Source organism: Macaca thibetana, chromosome 17, assembly GCF_024542745.1.
Source record: "Macaca thibetana thibetana isolate TM-01 chromosome 17, ASM2454274v1, whole genome shotgun sequence".
In the NCBI taxonomy this organism is placed as follows: Eukaryota; Metazoa; Chordata; class Mammalia; order Primates; family Cercopithecidae; genus Macaca; species Macaca thibetana.
The window spans coordinates 40,404,546-40,414,908 of record NC_065594.1 but is presented as its reverse complement, the minus strand read 5'-3'; positions in this window follow the sequence as shown (position 1 = coordinate 40,414,908).

The following is a 10,363-nucleotide window of genomic DNA, read 5'->3' as shown; positions in this document are numbered from 1 at the left end:
TTTAAGTCTCTAATCCATCTTGAATTAATTTTCGTATAACGAGTAAGGAAAACATCCAGTTTCAGCTTTCTACTTATGGCTAGCCAATTTTCCCAGCACCATTTATTAAATAGGGAATCCTTTCCCCATTTCTTGTTTCTCTCAGGTTTGTCAAAGATCAGATGGCTGTAGATGTGTGGTATTATTTCTGAGGACTCTGTTCTGTTCCATTGGTCTATATCTCTGTTTTGGTACCAGTACCATGCTGTTTTGTGAAATTTTACATTTGGACAGTTTTTAACAATGATCAAAGCTGAAGGCATGACAGTTCCGGATTTAAAAATATAGCCACAGTAATCCAAATAATATGGTGCTAGAATAAAAACAGACATAGTCTCCTGGAATAGAACAGAGAGCCTAGAAATGAATTCATGCATTATGCTCAATGACTCTTCAACACGTGTGTCAAGAACACACCATGTGGAAAAGATAGTCTCTTCTGTAAATGGTGCTAGGGAAGTTGGAGATCCACATTGCATAGGAAAGAAATTGGAGCCTTATCTTGTCCCATATACAAAAACCACTCAAAATGCATTAAACACCTAAACCTAAGATCTGAAACCATAAAACTACTAGAAGAAAACATAATGAATGGTCTTCTTGAGAGTAGTCTGTGCAATGATTCTTTATTTTGTTGATCTGATCCCAAAAACACAGGCAACAAAATAAAAAATAGACTTGAGATTTTATCAAATCAAAAAGCTGTATAGCAAAGGGAAAAAATCAACAATGAAAAGGTAACCCATGAAAAGAGAACATATTTGCAACTATGTGTCTGATAAAGTGTTAATTTCCAAACTGTATAAGGAATGCAAAAAACTCAATAGCATAAATAAATAAATCCTGTCTCGGTTCATTCAGGTTTCTGTAAAAAAATACTATAGATTGAGAGGTTTAAAAACAACAGAAGTGTACTTCTCACCATTCTGGAGACTGAGAAGTCCAAGATCAAGACTCTGGCAAATTCAATGTCTAGTGAGGGCCAGTCTTTTCCGTGTGTCCTCACATAGCAGAAGGAATAATGAAGTTCTCTGGAGCCTCTTTTTTAAAGGCACTAATCTCATTCATAAGGGATTTACTCTCAGGACCATATTACCTCCTAAAGGCCCCACCTGCTAATACCATCCCCTTGGAGGTTAGGATTTTAACATATAAATTTGAGGGATACACACATATTCAGCCCATAGCAAATCTGATTTAAAACTGGACTAAGAACCTGAAGATACATTTCTCAAAGAAGACATATAAATGGCCAACAGGTATATGAAAAAGTGTCTAATATCTTTAATCATCAGAGAAATGCAAATTAAAACCGCAATTAGATATCACCTCACACCTGTCAGAATAGTTAGTACCGAAATGATGAATGATACCCGTTGGTGAGGGTGTAGAGGAAAGGGAAGCTTGTACACTCTTGGGGTGAGTATAACTTGCACAGTCATTATGAAAAACACTATAGAGGTCTCTACAAAAATTAAATATAGATTTACCATATGATCCAGCAATCACACTTCTGTTTATGTATCCAAAGTAAATGAAATTAGTATTTCAAAGACATATCTGCACCCCATGTTTATTGCAGCATTATTCGCAATAACTAAGAGAGAAATAACCTAAGTGTCTATCAGTTGAAGGTATAAAGAAAATGTGATATATATATAGCATGTATATATAATTAACGGAATGTTATTCAGCCTTAAAGAGAAGAATATCTTGCCATTTTTAACAACATAGATAAACGTAGAAGGTATTATGCTAAGTGAAAAAAGCTAGACACAGAAAGACAAATACTGCATGATCTCACTTATATGTGAAATCTAAAAACTCTGAACTCAAAAACAGAGAGTAGAATGGTGGTTGGCAGGAGTGAGGGTGAGGAAAACCGGGAAATGTTGGTGAAAGAGTACAAATGTCCAATAACGCTGAATAAATGAGCTCTGAGATCTAATATATATGATTATATACATTATATCATATATAATGACTATATATACTAAATAATACTGTATCGTATACTCGAAATATGTTAGGAGAGTTTAACTTAAGTATTCTAACCACGTAAAAAAATCATAACTACGCTGAATAAATGAGCTCTGAGATCTAATATATATGATTATATACATTATATCATATATAATGACTATATATACTAAATAATACTATATCGTATACTCGAAATATGTTAGGAGAGTTTAACTTAAGTATTCTAACCATGCAAAAAAATCATAACTATGTGAGGTCATGGATATGTTAATTAGTTTGTGGCAATAATTTCTTTTTTTTTTCTTTTTTTTTTTTAATACTTTAAGTAATAGGGTACATGTGCATAACGTACAGGTTTGATACATATGTATACTTGTGCCATGTGGGTGTGCTGCATCCATCAACTCGTCAGCACCCATCAAATCGTCATTTACATCAGGTATAACTCCCAATGCAATCCCTCCCCCCTCCCCCCTCACCATGATAGGCCCCGGTGTGTGATGTTCCCCTTCCGGAGTCTAAGTGATCTCATTGTTCAGTTCCCACCTATGAGTGAGAACATGCGGTGTTTGGTTTTCTGTTCTTGCGATAGTTTGGTGAGAATGATGGTTTCCAACTGCATCCAAGTCCCTACAAAGGACACAAACTCATCCTTTTTGATGGCTGCATAGTATTCCATGGTGTATATGTGCCACATTTTCTTAATCCAATCTGTCACTGATAGACATTTGGGTTGACTCCAAGTCTTTGTTATTGTGAATAGTGCCGCAATAAACATACATGTGCATGTGTCTTTATAACAGCATGATTTATAATCCTTTGGGTATATACCCAGTAATGGGATGGCTGGGTCATATGGTACTTCTATTTCTAGATCCTTGAGGAATTGCCATACTGTTTTCCATAATGGTTGAACTAGTTTACAATCCCACCAACAGTGTAAAAGTGTTCCTATTTCTCCACATCCTCTCCAGCACCTGTTGTTTCCTGACTTTTTAATGATTGCCATTCTAACTGGTGTGAGATGGTATCTCATTGTGGTTTTGATTTGCATTTCTCTGATGGCCAGTGATGATGAGCATTTTTTCATGTGTCTGTTGGCTGTATGAATGTCTTCTTTTGAGAAATGTCTGTTTATATCCTTCTCCCACTTTTCGATGGGGTTGTTTGTTTGTTTCTTGTAAATTTGTTGTAGTTCTTTGTAGGTTCTGGATATTAGCCCTTTGTCTGATGAGTAGATTGCAAAAATGTTCTCCCATTCTGTAGGTTGCCTGTTCACTCTGATGGTAGTTTCTTTTGCTGTGCAGAAGCTCTTTAGTTTAATTAGATCCCATTTGTCAATGTTGGCTTTTGTTAACGTTGCTTTTGGTGTTTTAGACATGAAGTCCTTGCCCATGGCTATATCCTGAATGGCATTACCTAGGTTTTCTTCTAGGCTTTTTATGGTATTAGGTCTACAATTTAAGTCTCTAATCCATCTTGAATTAATTTTCATATAACGAGTAAGGAAAAGATCCAGTTTCAGCTTTCTACTTATGGCTAGCCAATTTTCCCAGCACCATTTGTTAAATAGGGGATCCTTTCCCCATTTCTTGTTTTTTTCAGGTTTGTCAAAGATCAGATGGCTGTAGATGTGTGGTATTATTTCTGAGGACTCTGTTTTGTTCCATTGGTCTATATCTCTGTTTTGGTACCAGTACAATGCTGTTTTGGTTACTGTAGCCTTGTAGTATAGTTTGAAGTCAGGTAACGTGATGCCTCCAGCTTTGTTCTTTTGACTTTGGATTTTCTTGGCAATGCGGGCTCTTTTTTGGTTCCATATGAACTTTCAAGCAGTTTTTTCCAATTCTGTGAAGAAACTCATTGGTAGCTTGATGGGGATGGCATTGAATCTATAAATAACCTTGGGCAGTATGGACATTTTCACGATACTGATTCTTCTTATCCATGAGCATGGTATGTTCTTCCATTTGTTTGTGCCCTCTTTTCTTTCACTGAGCAGTGGTTTGTAGTTCTCCTTGAAGAGGTCCTTTACATCCCTTGTAAGTTGGATTCCTAGGTATTTTATTCTCTTAGAAGCAATTGTGAATGGAAGTTCATTCATGATTTGGCTCTCTGTTTGTCTGTTACTGGTGTATAAGAATGCTTGTGATTTTTGCACATTAATTTTGTATCCTGAGACTTTGCTGAAGTTGCTTATCAGCTTAAGGAGATTTTGGGCTGAGACAATGGGGTTTTCTAAATATACAATCATGTCATCTGCAAACAGGGACAATTTGACTTCTCCTTTTCCTAACTGAATACCCTTGATTTCTTTCTCTTGCCTGATTGCCCTAGCCAGAACTTCCAACACTATGTTGAATAGGAGTGGTGAGAGAGGGCATCCCTGTCTTGTGCCAGTTTTCAAAGGGAATTTTTCCAGTTTTTGCCCATTCAGTATGATATTGGCTGTGGGTTTGTCATAAATAGCTCTTATTATTTTGAGATACGTTCCATCAATACCGAATTTATTGAGCGTTTTTAGCATGAAGGGCTGTCGAATTTTGTCAAATGCCTTTTCTGCATCTATTGAGATAATCATGTGTTTTTTGTCTTTGGTTCTGTTTATATGTTGGATTACGTTTATTGATTTGTGTATGTAGAACCAGCCTTGCATCCCAGGGATGAAGCCCACTTGATCATGGTGGATAAGCTTTTTGATGTGTTGCTGGATCTGGTTTGCCAGTATTTTATTGAGGATTTTTGCATCGATGTTCATCAGGGATATTGGTCTAAAATTCACTTTTTTTGTTGTGTCTCTGCCAGGCTTTGGTATCAGGATGATGTTGGCCTCATAAAATGAGTTTCCATTGATTGGAATAATTTCAGAAGGAATGGTACAAGCTCCTCCTTGTACCTCTGGTAGAATTCAGCTGTGAATCCATCTGGTCCTGGACTTTTTTTGGTTGGTAGGCTATTAATTATTGCCTCAATTTCAGAGTCTGCTATTGGTCTATTCAGGGATTCAACTTCTTCCTGGTTTAGTCTTGGAAGAGTGGAAGTGTCCAGGAAATTATCCATTTCTTCTAGATTTTCCAGTTTATTTGCGTAGAGGTGTTTATAGTATTCTCTAATGGTAGTTTGTATTTCTGTGGGGTCAGTGGTGATATCCCCTTTATCATTTTTTATTGCGTCTATTTGATTCTTCTCTCTTTTCTTCTTTATTAGTCTTGCTAGCGGTCTGTCAATTTTGTTGAGCTTTTCAAAAAACCAACTCCTGGATTCATTGATTTTTTGGAGGGTTTTTTTGTGTCTCTATCTCCTTCAGTTCTGCTCTGATCTTAGTTATTTCTTGCCTTCTGCTAGCTTTCAAATGTGTTTGACTTGCTTCTCTAGTTCTTTTAATTGTGATGTTACAGTGTCAATTTTAGATCTTTCCAGCTTTCTCTAGTGGCCATTTAGTGCTATAAATTTCCCTCTACACACTGCTTTAAATGTGTCCCAGAGATTCTGGTATGGTGTATCTTTGTTCTCATTGGTTTCAAAGAACATCTTTATTTCTGCCTTCATTTCGTTATGTACCCAGTAGTCATTCAGGAGCAGGTTGTTCAGTTTCCATGTAGTTGAGTGGTTTTGATTGAGTTTCTTAGTCCTGAGTTCTAGTTTGATTGCACTGTGGTCTGAGAGACAGTTTGTTATAATTTCTGTTCTTGTACATTTGCTGAGGAGTGCTTTACTTCCAATTATGTGGTCAATTTTGGAATAAGTGTGATGTGGTGCTGAGAAGAATGTATATTCTGTTGATTTGGGGTGGAGAGTTCTGTAGATGTCTATTAGGTCTGCTTGCTGCAGAGATGAGTTCAATTCCTGGATATCCTTGTTAACTTTCTGTCTCGTTGATCTGTCTAATGTTGACAGTGGGGTGTTCACGTCTCCCATTATTATTGTATGGGAATCTAAGTCTCTTTGTAAGTCTCTAAGGACTTGCTTTATGAATCTGGGTGCTCCTGTATTGGGTGCATATATATTTAGAATAGTTAGCTCTTCCTGTTAAATTGATCTCCTTACCATTATGTAATGGCCTTCTTTGTCTCTTTTGATCTTTGATGGTTTAAAGTCTGTTTTATCAGAGACTAGTATTGCAACCTCAGCTTTTTTTTGTTCTCCATTTGCTTGGTAGATCTTCCTCCATCCCTTTATTTTGAGCCTATGTATGTCTCTGCGTGTGAGATGGGTCTCCTGAATACAGCAGACTGATGGGTCTTGACTCTTTATCCAGTTTGCCAGTCTGTGTCTTTTAATTGGAGCATTTAGTCCATTTACCTTTAAGGTGAATATTGTTATGTGTGAACTTGATCCTGCCATTATGATATTAACTGGTTATTTTGCTCGTTAGTAGACACAGTTTCTTCCTAGCCTCGATGGTCTTTACATTTTGGCATGTTTTTGCAATGGCTGGTACCGGTTGTTCCTTTCCATGTTTAGTGCTTCCTTTAGGGTCTCTTGTAAGGCAGGCCTGGTGGTGACAAAATCTCTAATCATTTGCTTTTCTGTAAAGGATTTTATTTCTCCTTCCCTTACGAAACTTAGTTTGGCTGGATATGAAATTCTGGGTTGAAAATTCTTTTCTTTAAGAATGTTGAATATTGGCCCCTACTCCCTTCTGGCTTGGAGAGTTTCTGCCGAGAGATCTGCTGTTAGTCTGATGGGCTTCCCTTTGTGGGTAACCCGACCTTTCTCTCTGGCTGCCCTTAAGATTTTTTCCTTCATTTCAACTTTGGTGAATCTGGCAATTATGTGTCTTGGAGTTGCTCTTCTCGAGGAGTATCTTTGTGGCGTTCTCTGTATTTCCTGGATTTGAATGTTGGCCTGCCCTACTAGGTTGAGGAAGTTCTCCTGGATGATATCCTGAAGAGTGTTTTCCAACTTGGTTCCATTTTCCCCCTCACTTTCATGCACCCCAATCAGACGTAGATTTGGTCTTTTTCCATAATCCCATACTTCTTGCAGGCTTTGTTCATTTCTTTTTCTTCTTTTTTCTTTTGGTTTCTCTTCTCGCTTCATTTCATTTATTTGATCCTCAGTCACTGATACTCTTTCTTCCAGTTGATTGAGTCGGTTACTGAACCTTGTGCATTTGTCACGTATTTCTCCTGTCATGGTTTTCATCTCTGTCAGTTCGTTTATGGCCTTCTCTGCATTAATTATTCTAGTTATCAATTCTTCCACTCTTTTTTCAAGATTTTTAGTTTCTTTTAGCTGGGTACATAATTCCTCCTTTAGCTCTGAGAAGTTTGATGGACTGAAGCCTTCTTCTCTCATCTTGTCAAAGTCATTCTCCATCCAGCTTTGATACATTGCTGGTGATGAGTTGCGTTCCTTTGGAGGGGGAGATGTGTTCTTATTTTTTGAATTTCCAGCTTTTCTGCCCTGCTTTTTCCTCATCTTTGTGGTTTTATCTGCCTCTGGTCTTTGATGATGGTGATGTACTGATGGGGTTTTGGTGTGGGTGTCCTTCCTGTTTGTTAGTTTTCCTTCTAACAGTCAGGACCCTCAGCTGTAGGTCTGTTGGAGATTGCTTGAGGTCCACTCCAGACCCTGTTTGCCTGGGTATCAGCAGCAGAGGCTGCAGAAGATAGAATATTTCTGAACAGCGAGTGTACCTGTCTGATTCTTGCTTTGGAAGCTTCCTCTCAGGGGTGTACTCCACCGTGTGAGGTGTGGGCTGTTGTTCTGCCCCTAGTGGGGGATGTCTTCCAGTTAGGCTACTCAGGGGTCAGGGACCCACTTGAGCAGGCAGTCTGTCCGTTCTCAGATCTCAACCTCCATGTTGGGAGATCCACTGCTCTCTTCAAAGCTGTCAGACAGAGTCGTTTGCATCTGCAGATGTTTCTGCTGCTTTTTGTTGTTGTTGTTGTTCTTGTTGTTATTTAGCTGTGCCTTGTCCCCAGAGGTGGAGTCTATAGAGACAGGTAGGCCTCCTTGAGCTGCTGTGAGCTCCACCCAGTTCGAGCTTCCCAGTGGCTTTCTTTACCTACTTAAGCCTCAGCAATGGCAGGTCCCCCTCCCCCAGCCTCACTGCTGCCTTGCCGTTAGGTCGCAGACTGCTGTGCTAGCAATGAGGGAGGCTCCATGGGTGTGGGACCCTCCCGGCCAGGTGTGGGATATAATCTCCTGGTGTGCCCGTTTGCTAAGACCCTTGGTAAAGTGCAGTATTGGGGTGGGAGTTACCTGATTTTCCAGGTGTTGTGTGTCTCAGTTCCCCTGGCTAGGAAAAGGGATTCCCTTCCCCCTTGCACTTCCCAGGTGAGGCAATGCCTCGCCCTGCTTCAGCTCTCGCTGATTGGGCTGCAGCAGCTGACCAGCACCAATTGGCTGGCACTCCCTAGTGAGATGAACCCAATACCTCACTTGAAAATGCAGAAATCACCTGTCTTCTGTGTCTCTCATGCTGGGAGCTGGAGACTGGAGCTGTTCCTATTTGGCCATCTTGCTCCACCCCCATTATGCACATTTTATAAGTCAGGTATGCTAGCTCTAGTTAAGACCAAGGAAATTAATATAGTTTAAATAGCTAGTATATATACTATGTCATTATGTATAGTTAATGTGCATTGTTGTTTTTAGTGGGGCATTGACATTAAATCATGAAATTTACTGAAATTTATCTACCTTTTAAACAATAGACAGTAATAAACATTAATTTAATACTTAGATAGCAAAATGATGACAGCCTTTATTTCTGATAATTATTACAAGTGGAGTTATATCATAAAATATATGTGTAGTTCTGTATGTCTAGTACTAGAGTTTCTTCATAAACCAGAAAAAATATTAGTCTATATCTTCCTTGATAATGATTTTAGGAGAAAGCTAAGAAGGTAATGAATTCAAAAATATTTAATATTAATGTGCAAATTTTAGGTGACAGAAGGACAAATATATAAAAATTGGAGGATCTTTGTGCAGGAAATGATCTTTATGCTAGAGATAACATAAAATCCATGATGCAAGCATAGGTAAAAATTTAAAGGAACTTTTACTTTCTTCAAATTTCTTCAAATATGAAGAATATAATTATGTAATTTTTAGTCTTTCCAGAGAAAATCAGCATGCAGGTAAGGTATGATTAAATTATTTTTGTTCATGCAGATTATATGAATAAATAGCATATCTTTGGTATCAAAGCACAATAGTTTCCATGGACACCAGATTTAATGACTAGGTAGGAAAATTATGTTCCCAAATCCATAAGTTACATTTCTAATAGAGTTCTGACTGATACTTCAATTTATAAATTTCTCTTATTTAGTTTTTTTTAAAGCCATAAATATTTGGGGAAGGTTTTTTACCGACGTATTTTAATTGTGTGTTTTAAAATTACATGTGTGCTACATGTCTATGTGTGACATGTCTATATGTGTGAATAAAACATATTATTAGTTATTAGATGGTTGGACTTTTCAACATATCATTGAAATAGGCACTGAAGCCATAAAATACTACAGTATTTGGTACTAAAATCAATATGTGGTTTAAAAAATAATATTGGTACATAGCTTCTCCTCTTATATTAATTCAAAATTCCTTCACTCTTAAAAAAAATTTACAGTTCTAAATCAACACATTCAATTAAATATGAGGATATAATCTGATATTTAATTATATTACTTTCTAAAATATAAATAAAATATGAGTTTGTTAGAGTTAATATTTAAATATAATGAAAACAAAATATTTATTTAGTTATTTAGTAATTTTTAGTTAAATGATACTTCAACATCAAATTGAACTATTTTTATATGAGGTGGAAAAAAACTCAAGACTTGACAAGGTTGTGTGCTTTGTCCAAAGTGAACAAATAAAAATTGATTTAATATGATCTCATTAATTTTGTAAGTGAACCTTTTTTTAAGCAAATGCCATGTAAGAAGTACTGGATGAATAATGAGTTTAGAGAATTGTTATTCTCTCTAGAATGTGTTTGTGTATGTATGTGTTTGTGCATATAGACATTTTTAAATTGTATTCATACATATGGATATGATTTAAAATTGAATTGGATGTACATCCAAAGCTGCATGTATACAATGATTGTATGGCACCAGATATAGCTCTTTTAATTAAGTTCATTATTTTTAAACTAACTCCATAGCTTATTGAAATATGAACATTATTTATTTATGGTATTTGTAGAAAATTCTACAGAATCTGATATTGTCATTTCATTTTGTTGTGATTTATTAACTTTTTGATAAATATTTCATGAGATACTTATTTCTAAAGCTAGTAGAGTGTTCTGAGTTAGGGAGTGTCTGTTTAGTAATGTCAGTGTCCACACACTTTGGGCAGCATTTGCATT